Source organism: Bubalus bubalis, chromosome 7 (assembly GCF_019923935.1).
Source record: "Bubalus bubalis isolate 160015118507 breed Murrah chromosome 7, NDDB_SH_1, whole genome shotgun sequence".
Lineage (NCBI taxonomy): Eukaryota > Metazoa > Chordata > Mammalia > Artiodactyla > Bovidae > Bubalus > Bubalus bubalis.
In genome coordinates this window covers 53,311,736-53,329,837 of record NC_059163.1, presented here as the reverse complement: position 1 = coordinate 53,329,837, position 18,102 = coordinate 53,311,736, and the positions used below count along the sequence as shown (strand labels likewise).

Sequence of the window (18,102 nt, the reverse complement as noted above, 5' to 3'; positions counted from 1 at the left end):
GTAGCAAGAATACACAGAAGTTCTATACAAAAAAGATCTTAATGACCCAGATAATCACGATGGTGTGATCACTCACCTAGAGCCAGACATCCTGGAATGTGAAGTCAAGTGGGCCTTAGGAAGCATCACTACGAACAAAGCTATTGGAGGTGATGGAATTCCAGTTGAGCTGTTTCAAATCCTAAAAGGTGATGCTGTGAAAATGCAGCACTCAACATATCAGCAAATTTGAAAGACTCAGCAGTGGCCACGGGACTGGAAAATTTTAATTTCAGTCCCAAAGAAAGTCAATGCCAAAGAATGTTCAAACTACCACACATCTGTACTCATGTCACATGCTAGTAAAGTAATGCTCAAAATTCTCCACACCAGGCTTCAACAATACATGAACCATGAACTTCCAGATGTTCAAGCTAGATTTAGAAAAGGCAGAGGAACCAGAGATCAAATTGCCAACATACACTGAATCATTGAAAAAGCAAATATAGTTCCAGAAAAATATCTACTTCTGCTTTATTAACTATGCCAAAGCCTTTGACTAGGTGGATTACAACACAATGTAGAAAATTCTTAAAGAGATGGGAATACCAGACCACCTCACCTGCCTCTGAGAAATCTGTGTGCAGGTCAATAAGCAACAGGTAGAACTGGACATGGAACAACAGACTGGTTCCAAATCGGGAAAGGAGTATGTCAAGGCTGTTTATTGTCACCCTGCGTATTTAACTTATTTGCAGAGTACATCATGCAAAATGCAGGGCTGGATGAAGCACAAGTTGGATATAAGATTGCCAGGAGAAATATCAATAACCTCAGATATGCAAATGACACCACCCTATGACAGAAAGAAGAACTAAAAAGCCTCCTGATGAAAGAGGAGAGTAAAAAAGTTGGCTTAAAATTCAACATTAAAAAAATGAAGATCATGGTATCTGGCCCCATTACTTCATGGCAAATGGGAAATAATGGAAACAGTGAGAGACTTTATTTTGGGGGGCTCAAAATCACTGCAGATTGTGACTGCAACCATGAAATTAAAAAAAAAAAGCTTCCTCTTTGGAATACAAGCTATCACTAATTTAGACAGCATATTAAAAATCAGAGACATTACTCTGCCAACAAAAGTCCATCTAGTCAAAGCTATGATTTTTCCAGTAGTCATGTATGGATGTGAGTGTTGGACTATAAAGAAAATTGAGTGCTGAGGAACTGGTGCTATTGAACTATGATGTTGGAGAAGACTCTTGAAAGTCCCTGGACTGCAAGGAGATCAAACCAGTCAATGCTGAAGGAAATCAGTCCTGAATGTTCATTGGAAGGACTGATGCTGAAGCTGAAACTCCAGTTCTTTGGCCACCTGATGCAAAGAACCAACTCCTTGGGAAAGACCCTGATGCTCTTCAACATTGAAGGCAAGAAGAGAAGTGGACAACAGAGGATGAGATGGTTGGATGGCATCACCAACTCAGTAGACATGAGTTTGAGCAAGCTCTAGGAGTTGGTGATGGACAGGGAATTCTGGTATGCTGCAATCCATGGAGTTGCAAAGAGTTAGACATTAGTGACTGAACTGTACTAATTCTCCAGCTGATTAATCTAATTCCTTGAGCAATTATTATATAATTCCTCATTAGAAATGACACATATCTTCATTTGGGAATAATTTTATTTGGCAACTAATGGACTACTACATCTGGTATGTTACAAGCAAAGCAGGATATTAGGCACCGGTATTCTTTGTTTTCAGTCTGTTTCCTAGCATTCCCGAGCCCTTGGTCCAGGGAGACTGTCTGACCCTTCATTTTCTCTTATTTCATCCAGTATGAGCTAGAAAAAAAAAGACTGTGATTTGGCAGATTAGCAGCACCTGTTATGACTTTTTCAATGTTGGTCATTGAGCAGACTACACACAACCAATGTTTTGGATTGGATTCTTCCAAAGGGCTGGATTCTTCACGGTGCATTCACTTTAAGACTCAAATGTGCAATACTATTTCTCTGTTTGCTGCATTCTCAGTTTTTTGTGATCCCTGCTGATGAATTATTTAAAACCTTGAAAGTAATGACTGGAATGATACTTTCTCTTAAATCATCAAATCATCTTAAATCTCTTAAATCATCAAAATTCACTTTTCATTAGAGTTAAGTGTTTAGAAAGCAACTTAATTATGCTAGATCCTGCCCTAAAACTAGTTTTTTTTTTTTTCTTAAAGCAAGAAAATATACTTTGTTCTTATTGCATGGTTCTTTTATTATTTTATTCTTCAGTGATTTTGCTTCAAGACATTTTATGCATTATAACCTTTAGTAATGACATGAAATTCTTGCAAGATGATTTATTAGGAAGGCACACTTTTACCTTTAATATGTCAAAGAATCATATTTCTAGATAAAACATCTTTTTAGGTTTTCTTCTAGGGGAACAGACATAGGAAGTTATGCTGTCTGAATGATGGTCACTCAGTGGTGGTATTTCACTAGGAAACTCTTTTCTTTTAAATGATTATTTAATGACAATGTGATCTAGTTCTTGTGCAAAGGAGAAAAAATTAGGCATCTCTTACCAAAAAAGAAAAAAAAAAACTAATTCTCTGTAACATGGAGATGAAAGTATAAATAAATCAATTTCAAATTATATGAGACTATATTAAACTATGAAAGAAAGGTTAAGAGCACAGGATATAAAATTTAGGGACCAGGATGATCAGAGTAAAGAATTTTGAACCGGGTGTTAAAACTAGTAGTTGAAAATATGTAGCTGACTCTGATGGAAAGTCTAGAGCAAAGAAGTAAAATCAATAGTTCTCCATGCAAAGGTGGTTAGAAACTTATCTGCTCAGTTGTTACTGAGGTCCTCAGTGAAGAACAGGGGCAAAGTTTGGGTGTTTTAGGTACAAACAGGAGAGTTTATATTGAAACCTTGTAGAATATCAATTTTTAAAATTTTGGATGAAAAAACAGGGACAAAGAGGACTAAGATGTGATAAAACAGATGAGAGAATATTTAGTAGAAAACTGTCAAAGGCCACTGAATGTTGGAATGGTGGGAAGCATATTCTGATGTAAGATGTGCTCAGCTGTATCAATGGATGTGGGAAATTAGAGTCTGAAAAAAACACTAGTGAGTGTAGCAACCAAAAGCTTAGTATAACCTTACTGATAAACATTTTCAGTAAAGAACAAATTAGACTTCTGTGAAATATCTAGTCTTTCAAGTCTTAAGTTGTAAAGATTACTTCTTTTTATGTTCCTACAGTTTCACTATAACAATAACTATTGTCCACAGTCACTGCTTCCTCATGGTGGACACTTTTGCAAGCACTGTATAGCTTTATGCTCTGAAGGCCATTGGCCTCCACACACACATGCATACATGATGTGGATTAAGCAGAGATACCGTATAAAATAAAAATCTATCCCTGTACTGGTTCACATTATTATCTTCTTCATTACAAAGAATATATACTATTCACATCTGCTCACCATATACTGTCCCCTGTTCTCCTATAACAGCAGCTTGTTGTTGTTTTTTTTTTTTTTTTCAAAATTTCATATTATTATTCCTTTACATAAGTATACATTAGATTTGATTATTGATCTTTTACATTATTCTTATATATTAATATTAAAATAAAATTGAGTTAAGCTTATTTTATCTCTATATTTGAACTGTATTTCTAATAGGATGTATTTCTAAAACAGTAATGATTAAGGTGTATGTGTATCTTAGTTGACAGTTCATAAGGGTTCTACAACTCACATTTCCACCAGTAATTATAATGAATTCAATTTCCCCACCTCACCAGCCTGCTTTTTTCATTACATTTAAATTTTCACTAGTGGGACACATGTTCTATTGTTGTTTTAACTGCACATTTATTTGATTCATATTGGGATTTATTCTTACTGAAAATTTAGTTTTCTTCTTTTGTGAGGTGCCTGTTTCTATTTGAAATTGATTTATAAGACTTACTTAGGTATTATAGTTATTTATTTATTTAGTAAGTGAACAGACAGTAACAAAGTTTTCTGAATTAAAGACTTATTTTGTATAAAGGATTTGTCCTTGGTGACTGTAGAAACTACCATAATCAGGTAACTACTTGCACTACTGTCCTCCATGAAAATCAGGATACAGGCAAGCACACACAGCAAAATCTGCTCAGTTGTTACTGAGGTCCTCAGTGAAAATTAAAATTTGTCTTGAATTATGAAATGAACTTTTCACATATTCTCAGTGCCATCTTCATTGATGCTTGTAAGAGTGTATATATATATATATATTTATTCATACTGTGATAATGGATATATGCTTAATTTTAATTACTAATTCTACTTGTGTATTTGGCATTATTTCCTATAGCACATCATGCTGTGAAATACATTCACACTGAGCTAATTCTTCCCATTCACATTAATGAAAAGAACAGAAACACATAATTTCTTATAAGAACAGTAAGAGCCAAGTGCTAAAAAAAAAAACTGCTTTCACTTACATAGCTCTCTTAAGTAATTTTTCTACTAGCAAGTCAAATATTCAATCCACTGCATCAGAGAAACAGAATTCAATCTTTTATTTGATATAATTATTTCCCTCTCATGAACTTTTTGCCCCTGGCATATTTCTTGCTACGAATGTAAAATATTTTAATTCATTTATCAAAGAATTAAAAATGCTACAGATGTACCAGTGTTCACAGTAATTATGAAATACCAAGCAATATATGAAATATCAAAATTAAATCACGCAATCCTTAGATTCATAAAATCCAGCAGGGACATTATGGTATTTCAGTAATTACTTATTTCTAACTGCAAATAATAAAGACTCAAGTCTTAGAGAAGTAAATATTTATTATCAGATTTTTTTTCTCTCTCCCAGTATCACTTCAATGGAATAGATAAATTCAACACACAATTCACCATATGTTAAACTCTCCTTACCTTAACTGTCATTGCCTTGCTGATGGCAAAGCTAGTTAAATATGCAACTAAATATGGAAATCTCCTTTTTAAAATGAGGAAGAGACCACTAGAAAATGTTATAGGTCGAATAGGTTAGAATAAAAAAATTTTAAAGCTGTATTTCTTCTGTAAATATCGGTAGCATTGTAACTAACATAAGAATGACTCGATCTAGACTCATTCATTTTGAAAAGCCCATCCTAGATAAAAATACAACTTTTATATAAGTAAATGGGTTTACTCTTTCGAAAAATGCATCAAATAAAAACAATTTCAGTTATTATAATCAGATGCTCCATAAGACAATTATTTTCTTATCTGCTTACTATGATTTCCTACTTTCCTAATAAGTCATCTGAAGAAAAGCCAAAATGATTTGCTAGTATGCACATGTTGTTATTGTTGACTATGGAAAAAAATGTTTTTTAAAAATAACATTTTCATGGAATCATAAATGATCATTTAGCAGTTTTAGTAACAAAACTTTAAATATTATGAATTAATATTTCAAATTTCTAAAGGGATCTTAGTAATAACAGACCTGTGGCTGGGGCAAGAGAAGTTAGGCATTCACTTCAGGTGCAGGATTTAGGATGGGGCAAATAACTCAGCTTTCAAGATGAATGTCTAAAATGCAATACTTTAAAAATCCAACTTAATACAAAAGATCAATGAGGAGCAAAATACAAAATTTGTAAATAAAGAAAAGGTCTGATTCTGCATTTGCATAACTCAACTACACTCAATTTCCTGTACTATTAATCAAATACACTCAATGCTGGCACAACTAGAACTGGAAAATCTGATTTCCTAACATTACACTACAAAGCCAGGTTTTTAAAAATCATGATATTTTGTGGTAACAAAAAGAAAAATAAAGAAGGATGGGTGATGATTTTGTATCTATCAATACTGAGATTAGACAAAAATGGTTCTCCAAAGAGAAATTATTCTCAAAAAGATTAAATGCAATAAAATTCATTGATTACTATCTTTTGCTTTCTCTTCATTGATTCTTCCAATACAAACTAACAGTTCACAGGCATAATTTATTTATATTTTAAATATGTCATTTATTTATATCATCAATTTTATATTGGATATCATTTATTATTCACTAATATTTATGTGGTTAACTTCTGTTTTGTGCTTCCCTTGAAGAAAACGAGTACGTCAAGGCTGTATATTGTCACCCTGCTTATTTAACATATATGCAGAGTACATCATGAGAAATGCTGGGCTCGAAGAAGCACAAGATGGAATCAAGATTGCCAGGAGAAATATCAATAACCTCAGATATGCAGATGACACCACGCTTATGGCAGAAAGTGAAGAGGAACTCAAAAGCCTCTGGATGAAAGTGAAAGAGGAGAGTGAAAAAGTTGGCTTAAAGCTCAACATTCAGAAAACTAAGATCATGGCATCTGGTCCCATGACTTCATGGGAAATAGATGGGGAAACAGTGTAAACAGTGGCAGACTTTATTTTTTGGGGCTCCAAAATCACTGCAGATGGTGACTGCAGCCATGAAATTAAAAGACGCTTACTCCTTGGAAGGAAAGTTATGACCAACCTAGATAGCATATTCAAAAGCAGAGACATTACTTTGCCAACAAAGGTACATCTAGTCAAGGCTAAGGTTTTTCCAGTGGTCATGGATGGATGTGAGAGTTGGACTGTGAAGAAAGCTGAGTGCTGAAGAATTGATGATTTTGAACTGTGATGTTAGAGAAGACTCTTGAGAGTCCCTTGGACTGCAAGGAGATCCAACCAGTCCATCCTAAAGATCAGTCCTGGGTGTTCATTGGAAGGACTGATGCTGAAGCTGAAACTCTAGTACTTTGGCCACCTCATGTGAAGAGTTGACTCATTGGAAAAGACTCTGATGCTGGGAGGGGTTGGGGGCAGGAGGAGAAGGGGACGACAGAGGATGAGATGGCTGGATGGCATCACCGACTCGATGGACATGAGTTTGGGTAAACTTCGGGAGTTGGTGATGGACAGGGAAGCCTGGCATGCTGCGATTCATGGGGTCGCAAAGAGTCGGACACGACTGAGCGACTAAACTGAACTGAATAATTAAACTTTAACTGAGAGAACCCTCTGGAAATTTCTGCCATGCACCAGTCAGTAAGTAACCAAGAAATGTCGTCAAATCACCTACAGTAGCAGCAAATGTTAACTCTAAAATTGGTTTAGGAGTTGGTGGAACTGCTTAACAAGGTCAAATAAGGCATATTTTGAAGATACCCATTTCCATAAAGCATTGATTCTATCTTTATCTTTAAATCCAATTAGCAACTATTTTTGTGCCACTGCATAGTATATTTGTCCTTTTGACAAAACTATACTATTTGTTTAAAATGTTTACTGAAGTAAAATTTATTCAGAATTGTTTAAAAGTAGAAAGTTGCAGATTTAAGAAATAAGAGAACTCAGGTTAGGAATATGCTAAGCACGGCAATCTTATTTTAGTAAAGAGTTACTAAAACAGAGTCTGTAATGAAAAGCAGAGATAGTAGAAATAACCTACTGAAAGCAGATGGTTGCCATAGTGATGAGATACATTCACTCTTGTGTTGATTGAAGGGAACTAGCAGAGGCCACAGAGGATGGATATCTTTGGGAACCTTTTTTCCCCAACTTTTCTGTCCTAGTAAAAGATGGAGAGATTGAAGGTCAGAGAGAGCATGAAGATATTACAAATGAGAAAATTCTTCTTTAACCCAGCAATTATTAGCAGAATTAACTCCAAAATTAGGTGGTTCAAATGATGGGACAAATATTTAATAAAAATTTAATAAAAGTTGAGCTGGTGTGGCCAATAGATTCTACCTTGAGTATTATTCTTAACTGATTTGGTCATAGATGCCATAATGCAGTTTAAAACAGATAAGCCACTGGTTTCTGGAAACAAAGGTGCAAGTATTCCTGTTAGCTTTTGGAATGTGAGCCAGGGAATAGCACACAGGGATCAAAATGCTTTTCAGTAAAAGAATCAACAAAACAAAACTATTGGTGCATAGAAGAATCTATAACCCTAACCAAATTAGTAATGTCTATAACCTGTGCCTTGAGCCTAGAGCTATTCATACCCAAAATACCAGCATATAAAATCATAAACAGAAATATCAGACTTTATTAAAGTGAGAAAGTACTTCAACAAATAGTTTCTTTGGACTACTACTTGTATTTTCACTATAAAATCAATTTCTCTTGAGTATATACTTGTGGAAATATTTTATTATTTTAAATTTATTTATTTTAATTGGAGACTAATTACTTTACAATATTGTATTGGTTTTGCCATACATCAACATGAATCCACCAAGGGTGTACATGTATTCCCCATCCTGAACCCCTCCTCCAACCTCCCTCCCTATACCATCCCTCTGGGTCATCCCAGTGCACCAGCCCCAAGCATCCTATATCCTGCATTGAACCTGGACTGGTGATTCGTTACTTATATGATATTATACATGTTTAAATGCCATTCTCCAAAAAAAAAAAAAAAATGCCATTCTCCCAAATCATCCAACCCTCACCCTCTCCCACAGAGTCCAAAAGACTGTTCTATACATCTGTGTCTCTTTTGCTGTCTTGTATACAGGGTTATCGTTACCATCTTTCTAAATTCCATATATATGCGTTAGTATACTGTATTGGTGTTTTTCTTTCTGGCTTACTTCACTCTGTATAATAGGCTCCAGGTTCTTCCGCCTCATTAGAACTGATTCAAATGTATTCTTTTTAATGGCTGAGTAATATTCCATTGTATATATGTACCACAGCTTTCTTATCCATTCATCTGCTGATGGACATCTAGGTTGCTTCCATGTCCTGGCTATTATAAACAGTGCTGCAATGAACACGGGTACACGTGTCTCTTTCAATTCTGGTTTCCTCAGTGTGTATGCCCAGCAGTGGGATTGCTGGGTCATAAGGCAGTTCTATTTCCAGTTTTTTTAAGGAATCTCCACACTGTTCTCCATAGCGGCTGTAGTAGTTTGCATTCCCACCAACAGTGTAAGAGGGTTCCCTTTTCTCCACACCCTCTCCAGCATTTATTGCTTGTAGACTTTTGGATTGCAGCCATTCTGACTGGCGTGAAATGGTACCTTATTGTGGTTTTGATATGCATTTCTCTGATAATGAGTGATGTTGAGCATCTTTTCATGTTTGTTAGCCATCTGTATGTGTTCTTTGGAGAAATGTCTATTTAGTTCTTTGGCCCAGTTTTTTATTGGGTCATTTATTTTTCTGGAATTAAGCTACAGGAGTCGCTTGTATATTTTTGAGATTAGTTGTTTGTCAGTTGCTTCATTTGCTATTATTTTCTCCCATTCTGAAGGCTGTCTTTTCATCTTGCTTATAGTTTCCTTTGTTGTGCAGAAGCTTTTAATTTTAATTAGGTCCCACTTGTTTATTTCTGCTTTTATTTCCAATATTCTGGGAGGTGGGTCATAGAGGATCCTGCTGTGATTTATGTTGGAGAGTTTTTTGCCTATGTTCTCCTCTAAGAGTTTTATAGTTTCTGGTCTTAAGTTTAGATCTTTAATCCATTTTGAGTTTATTTTTGTGTATGGTGTTAGAAAGTGGTCTAGTTTCATTCTTTTATAAGTGGTTGACCAGTTTTCCCAGCACGACTTGTTAAAGAGATTGTATTTTATCCATTGTATATTTTTGCCTCCTTTAAAGACCTATATATAGAAAGCTATAAAACACTGGTGAAAGAAATCTAAGAGGACACTAATAGATGGAGAAATATACCATGTTCATGGATCGGAAGAATCAATATAGTGAAAATGAGTATACTACCCAAAGCAATCTATAGATTCAATGCAATCCCTATCAAGCTACTAACGGTATTTTTCACAGAGCTAAAACAAATACTTTCACAATTTGTATGGAAATAAAAAAATCCTCAAATAGCCAAATCAATCTTGAGAAAGAAGAATGGAACTGGAGGAATCAACCTGCCTGACTTCAGGCTCTATTACAAAGACACAGTCATCAAGACAGTATGGTACTGACACAAAGACAGAAATATAGATCAATGGAACAAAATAGAAAGCCCAGAGATAAATCCATGCACCTATGGAAATATTTTTGAAAATTTTATCTTTGCATTGGGGATATATGTAGACCTATGATTCATGTTGAAGTTTGACAGAAAACAACAAAATTCTGTAAAGCAATTATCCTTCAATTAAAAAATAATTAAAAGAAGAATACATTTAATAAGTTAAATTAGTTTTGATTGAGAAGTTGATTTGCGTCTGGGAGAGAGAAGAAACAGACCTAACATAAGAAAAATGAAATAAACTACACTCTATTGAAAACAAAACTAATGTCCAAGGAAATTTAGGACTCTGAGGGGATAGAATATGATATATGGATTTGCTTATCAGGATATTTTCTAGTAAGCATACCTGTATTGAGTTTTCAATAAAGAATAATTTTATATGGAAAATGACATAATAATGGTTTCCAAACATTGTCACATCTTTCCTTCAAGAAAAAAATAATGCAGAACTAAAATATACAAAAAGATAAATGCAGAACTATCCCAGTTGAATCAAGAATGGAGGAATGGGTACCTCAAATACTCAGATCATTTTGCAACCACTGCTCCTCCTCCCACCAACTCACAACTGGCTTTGTGATATTCCTTTTGATAAGAATCACTGGAAACCAACTTAGACTGGAGTTTGGACAAACTCTCTCTATATATGAATGTCAGACTAGTTTTTAATAACTGAAGATATTAATATCCAACAATAGCTTCCTTTTAACTTCATTTTAGCAAATGAATGATAATCAAAAAGAAAGCAAAAACAGGCTACTATGTGGAGACCATGTGGACACAGAAATAACTCAGAACAGAGAGATTTATTAGAAGGCTAAACATTAATCCAGGAAAGAAGTGGCTGTGTTCTAAATCATGATAGAAATCTTGGGACAAATGGGACAGAAGAATGAATAGGTTCAAAAAAATATTTGGATGATAGGACTCAGAGGATTAGATGGTTGGATTTCTTACTGGCTATTGGAAAGATAAGGAGGAGGAATAAGTAAAGGAAGAATGGATTTTTGGCTCAACAGTGGAGTGAGTGATACTAATCCACAACATAATAAATTTAGGCTGAGTGATTTGAGTTTGACACATGCTGAGTTTCTGAGGTCCCTGAGAAATTTTAAGTGGAGATGCTGAATTCATAGAGTTTTAGGTCCATATATCAAGTAAGAGCCAGAAGAATGCAGATATACAGATATATATATCTGTATATATGTATACACACACACATATATGTATATATGTATATAGCTGACAATTGAAGCAATGTAAATTGATGGTATCAAGTTGAATGTAGAGAGTGAAACTGTAAGGAAAATAAAGGTAGAGCAAAGGAGAGGAAAATAATAGAAGGGGATTTATAGAAGATCTTTGTTGAGTAGAGAGCATGAGATGAGGAGCCTACTCATAAGAATAAAATGGTAGTCACAAAATATGTTCCTCCAGAGCTATTCTTACTCAGGTGAATATCCTTTTAAAACTTTTGTTTCACTACTAAGCATCATAAGTCCAGATACATAGCAATATTATTTACCTTTATGAACATCCAAGACAAATACTAAATAATTGGATAATGAACTTAGATTACTGAAAATCAAAGGCTATGTCTCCATTTCTAGATATTCTAGGTTCAGAAATGATTTAGCTCCTTTTTGACTGGTGAATGTGATTGGAAATTCTATTAAATACTGGCTTTTGTTTATAAATTGTAAGTCAAAATCCAATAATGTAACTACTATAACAGATTAGAATCAAATAACTGTGTTTAATCTATAAAGATAATTTAAAAGATAAAAAAAAAAACTCAAAAACATTGGCTTTCCAAAAAAACAAGTTCTATTGGAAGAAAATCTGGAGTAAATAAATCAAAATTTGAACTGTACCAGAGCAATTCAAAATCATGATGGTTGGCCACATAGTTTTAAGGCATAAATAATAAGAAAGCAAAACACATTAAACACAAGATTATAGAAATAATTTTTCAAAGGGAAGAAATAAAAAAATAAGAACTCAAAGTTTAATTTCTTTACAAATTATTTTAGTAAATTGGACTCTAGGTGTCTCAGGCATAGCAGATTCCTACTGTGTACCAGAACAGTGCTTTCCAGCCATCTGTCTTCCATTAACATGATCTCTTTACAACTGTTATTAAAATTTAGTATTGTTAAAACTATCTTATAGGTTAGAAAACTAAGGTTAACAGAAATGAAAATTACATAGGAAGTAAATAATGCAGCAAAAAATTTCACTTTAGTGTGTTACTTTTCCATTCTAAACAGAAAAGTGGTTGTCTTCAATTTCTTCAGCAGTGTCTTATAACTTTTGGAGTAGATATCTTTTGCCTCTTTAGGTAGGTTTATTCCTAAGTATTTTTTTTTTCGTTTTGACCCCAAAGTAAATGGAATTCTTTCCGTAACTTCTCTTTCTGATACTTTGTTCTTATATTATTAACTTTTTAAAGTTGTTACATCATTATTTGTTTCTAGGTTTACATATATTTAACTAATCTACCACAGTGGGATAATACAGTAATTATGTTAATACAAATAATTTCTCCCATTTTGCATGTAAGAGATCAAAACATGTAGCCCAACAGATGCTAAGGGCTGAGGTCTAGGGAAGGAATCCATAGCACGGCAGATAAGGAAATAAGCAGATAGCATGTTCTAACTGGGCTATCTTCCTGTCCTTAGTAATATGCCTAATAAACTCTGTCACCCAACTAGATGTGGGTAAAGGAGTTCTGACAGGAGACTGACATTACCAGGGCACAGAATAGATTAGAGAAATGTGGAAAATATATCTCAGAAAGGGTAAACAAAAAATATTCAACATAACTGCTAATTGCAGGGATGTGATACTCTGAATATTTTATGCACTAATGATGTCATTTCACATAGTCCACAAAGATTATCTCTTACATTATTTGAAAATAAGATAGCTTTAGAAGATTCTTTCATTCATTAGGCTTTAATTTACATAATATAATTAGTTCATACTCTTATTGGTATTCTGACTTGCCATAACAATCCTTCATTTTCAAACACTTCTTGTATGTTTCTTTTAAATTTTGGCTGCATAATTTCCACTTAACCTCTGCACCCATGTTGCTCTTTCAATTTCCATAATCAACTAACCATAATTTCTCTTTTGAGTAATGTTCTGTCCATAATCCTGATTGGTTTTACTTTATTTATAAATTTTAACCTGTTCTGTATTGTCCCCTTGTGTCACATAAAATTATGAATCCAGAAGAAAACAAATATTTCAAGAGATAATTTTTCCACAAGTCACTTTTTTAGATAACTAGAATGAGATATGTTGATAAAAAATGTTCTCCAGAAGACAAACCATTTAAATGAGATATCCATCATCTAGTAGTCAGTTGTACTCCTATAGTGTCTTAAGGGATATAGTTAATCTCAGATAAATATACATATATTCTATTTAATGAAATTTTAATGTATATCTTCTCAACATATGTGCTATCTCAATATTTTTCAAATGAGTAAACTGAAACATAAATCATATGTATGCCGACAATCAGCAAAAAAATAATGATGAAATACCAATTCCAACCAGATTTACCATCTCAATAGTTTACACACACATCACTGTATTTTAAGGCTTGTGTACACAGACTCTTATCATCTCACTTTTAGAGGATAAAATATTAGTCTTTTATTTTTGCATTATAAGAAAGTCCTGAGTTTCTAAATATTTTTAACTTATCAGTCCTTTACAAGGAAATAACTGGACAGCAGAAATATATAACAGGTCAGCATTTATAGGACAGCATTTACAGGAGACCATGGCATGATAAGAACAATAATCTGAGCTTGCAACTGTTGCCATCCAGCATATAGGAAATACAAATAGAGCTGATATTTGGGAAAAGGATATATGCTGGCAAACCTGGGTTTAAATTACAAGCAGTTGCTAATGCTTTTCATTGGGCTTTTCTCAGGAAGTTTTTTGTTTTTTTTTTTTTTTTTTCTCATTAAAAGCAATTTGACAACTCAACATAACAGGTAGGGCAAACAAATGACTCAGGTCTAGCAACAGAGGGCAGGAACCATTTCTGTAATCAAATGGAAATCTCAGTAGCATTACGAAAGTAAGGAGAGCATCTGCATTTGAATTTTGCCAAAAAGACAGATGCTTTTGGAACAGCCCCTTCCACTGCTGGTGGCTAAATCCCAGTAGGGTACTACTGTAATGCTATTCTGATTATATTTTATTATTTTACTCATAGGCATGTTTTACTCAGAATATTGCAACTTCAATGGAAATTAAATGGCATGTGTTCACATTGGACTTTCACTGGCAGTTCCAGTTTATGTGAAATATTCTAGTCTAAGAAGAATTTGATCCCAGTCTTGCTGAAAACATTCCCCTTTTTTAATTTAGCTCTAATACTTTAACATACAAAGGTTTCCTGCCTGCCAATGCAGGAGATGCAAGTTTGATCCCTGGGTCAGGAAGATGCCCTGGAGAAGGAAATGGCAACCCACTCCAGTATTCTTGCCTGGGAAATCCCATGAACAGAAGAGCCTGGTGGGCTACAGTTCATGGGGTCGCAAAGAGTTGCACACCACTAAGTGACTGAGCACCAGCACAGAGGCCTCAGTTTTACATACATAAAAGAAAATTATTCAAACAGAAACCAACAGGACCCTGTAAGGCCTTCTTGGGAACAGACTGCCTTCTCCCAACACACATACAACCCCAGGTCCCCTAGCTCTTGTTTTTAGAAAAGCTTTATCCTCTTCTGCCTTCCCTGAGTTACAAAGAGCAAATTTAATAAGAAAAGTGAGAAAAGGCAAAAATAAAGGAAAGCACTCAAGCAAGACAAAATAATAATAGTTTAGCCATAAAACAAAGTTCAGGACCCTTAGTTCCTCCTCAAAGGCCATAGATAATATATTGAGCCATGTCTTCAAGTTATTTTGCTGATACTAAAACCCCCATCAGGTAGAGGAGGTTAACTGCATACTGAACACCAACACAAAGACCCCACACCAGGTACAACCAGAAGGCTGATGTCTGAGAATCCTGAATCATCCTGTTACCTCACCCCCAGCCAATCAGAGAACTGTGCATGAGCTGATCATGCACCCTACAACCCCTCCATCACATTGGCTTTCAAAAACACTTCCCCCAAAGCCATCAGAAAATTTGGGTCTTTTGAGCACAAGCTTTCCATTCTCCTTGTTTGGTACTCTGCAACCAACACTGTACTTTCCCTCACCACAACCTGGTGTCAGTAGACTGGCCTTGCTGCATGTCTGGTGAGAAGGCTCAAGGTGGTTTTGTAGAAAGCCTACAGTCACTAGACATAAGAAGTTTCTTAACATTGTAAAACTATGTCAGAAACACTGAGCAAGAAGTTATATTTATTAAGGACTGTGCATGCATTCTCAAGTGGCAGGGGACCAGCTGAACAAGCTCCAAGGACAGGCGTGAGTTGCTGCTGCTATCTCAGATTCCAGAGGTGGGCACAGATCCCTACTATTGCCAAGGGTACCATAAGTGGGTGCTGGTCATGCCTCCTCTTGCCCAGGAGACTGCATGAACCATCAAACACCCTGAACACTCCCTGTCAAAGGGATAATGACCAGCATATGCCAAGGAAAGAGATGGCTAACATCCAAAATAAAAGTAGCCCTCACATTAAAAAAAATAAATAAATAAACCCACATAAGCTACTCAGGGATATTCCTGACTGGAAAAGCCCTCCAAGACTATAGTAAAGAACTATTTTCCCTAAACTCACAAGTGAAAGCCACTCAGCCATGTCTGACTCTTTGTGACCCCATGGACTATACAATCCATGGAATTATCCAGGCCAGAATACTGGAGTGGGTAGCTTTTCCCTTTTGCAGGGGATCTTCTCAACCCAGGAATTGAATCAGGGTCTCCTGCATTGCAGGCTGATTCTTTACCAACTGAGCTATCAGGGAAGCACTAAACTCACAAAGTATGAGAAATAAAGGTAAAATAAAGAAGGAGATGAACCACTCCCAGCTAAAGGATCAAGAGAATTTCCCTGAAGGAACAAACAATTAAAAAGACATCTTCATACTAACAGACACTGAGTTCAAAAAAAGAATGTAAATACTGAGGGAATGAAGAAAAGCTATCAGTAGAAATACAGATTACTATAAAAAACTATAAACTATAAGGAGGAACCAAGAAAAATTAGAAAATTCTTTTGCCAAGTTAAAAGCTGGTATATGGGCAATGAAGCAGAATGAGTCATGCAAAAGCAAAAAGGTTATCCAGAAGGTAGAATAATGGAAATTACACAATCAGAATAGCAGACAGAAAGCCAAATGAAAAGTTAAAGCACTATAACAGACCTATGGGATAATATAATGTATGCCAATCTACAAAGAATTCTAGAAGGAGAATAAAAAGGGGATCGAAAATGTATTTAAAGAAATCATGGCTGAAAATTCCCCAAACCTAAAGAAGGAAAAGGATATCCAGACACAGAAAACACAAAGGATCCCAAGGAAGATGAAATCAAACAGACTTACAAGACAGATTAAAAAAAAAAAAAAAAAGTCAAAAGTTCTAAAGGCAGCAAGAGAAAAACAGAGTCAATTGCAAGGAAATCTCCCTAAGGTTATCAGCTGAATTCTCTACAGAAACAGTGACAGCCAGAAGGGAGTGGAAAAATTTATTCAAAGTCTTGAAAGGAAACGTTCTGTGGTCTAGAATATTCTACACAGCAAGACTATCATTTAGAATAGGAAAAGAAATAAACACTTTCTCAGACAAGCAAAAGTCAAAAGAATATACAATAGCAAACCTACACTAATAGGAATATTGAAAGTGAAAGTGAAGTCGCTAAGTCGTGTCTGACTCTTTGCGACCCCATGGACTGTAGCCTACCAGGCTCCTCTGTCCATGGGATTTTCCAGGCAATAGTACCGGAGTGGATTGCCATTTCCTTCTCCAGGGGATCTTCCCAACCCAGGGATTGAACCCAGATCTCCCGCATTGTAGACAGATGCTTTACTGTCTGAGCCACCAGGGAATATTGAAAGGTCTTCTCTAAATAGAAAAGAAGCAAGAAAATACGGGAAAAAGGAAATTACATTTGTAAAGTAAATCACTTAAACAAGCCAGTATACAGATCAAAAGGAAAAAAGACTATATAAGAAAGCAATGAAACACAAAGAAAGAGCAAAAGTATTATCATAAAGATGTAAAAAAGGATATTAAAATAATGAAATGTGGATGAGAAAGATTCACAAAAACCAAAAGGAATAGAACACAAGCTTAAAATAAAAGGAAACCTCCAAACCACACACACACACACACACAAAAGGAAAAAAAAAGGCAGAGAAACAACTGGAAAACAAGTTTTAAAATGGTTAATACATACATATGTATCAATAATTACTTTAAATGACTGAATACTACAATCAAAAGACATAGAGTGGTAGGTAGAATTTTTTTTTTAAGTCTATAATATGCTGGCTCCCATGGACCCACACACACAGATTAAAAGCGATGGGATAGAAAAATACATTTCATGTGAACAGAAAGGACAAGAAAGTGGGAATTGCAATACTTACCAGAAAAAATACACTTTAAAACAAAGGCCATGAAAAATATAACAAAGGATACTAATAATAAAAAAGATCAGTAAAAGAGGAGGCTTTACAGTCATCAACATATATGCATCTAATGTGTGTGTGAGTGTGTTTTAATCACTCAGTTGTGTCTGACTCTTTGTGACCCCACTGACTATAGCCCACCAGACTCCTCTGTCCATGGAATTCTCTAGGCAAGAATACTGGAGTGGGTTGCAATTTCCTTCTCCAAGGGATCTTCCCTACCTAGGGATTGAACCTGGGTCTCCTACATTGCCAGCAGATTCCTTACAATCTGTGACACCAGGGAAGCCTAATGTAAGAGCACACAAATACATAAAATAAATACTAACAAACAAAAAGGGAGAAATTCATGGGAATACAGTAAGAGTAGAAGACTTTAATAACCTACTCACATCAATGAACAGATATTCAAGACAGAGAAATAAGGCA

At 35.0% G+C, this 18,102-nt stretch overlaps 1 pseudogene; it reads right to left on the bottom strand.

Annotated features, from left to right (window-relative positions):
• Window positions 1-1,648: 1,648 nt before the first annotated feature.
• The window catches only part of LOC112586203, a 74,138-nt pseudogene continuing 57,684 nt past the window's right edge, over window positions 1,649-18,102 (bottom strand).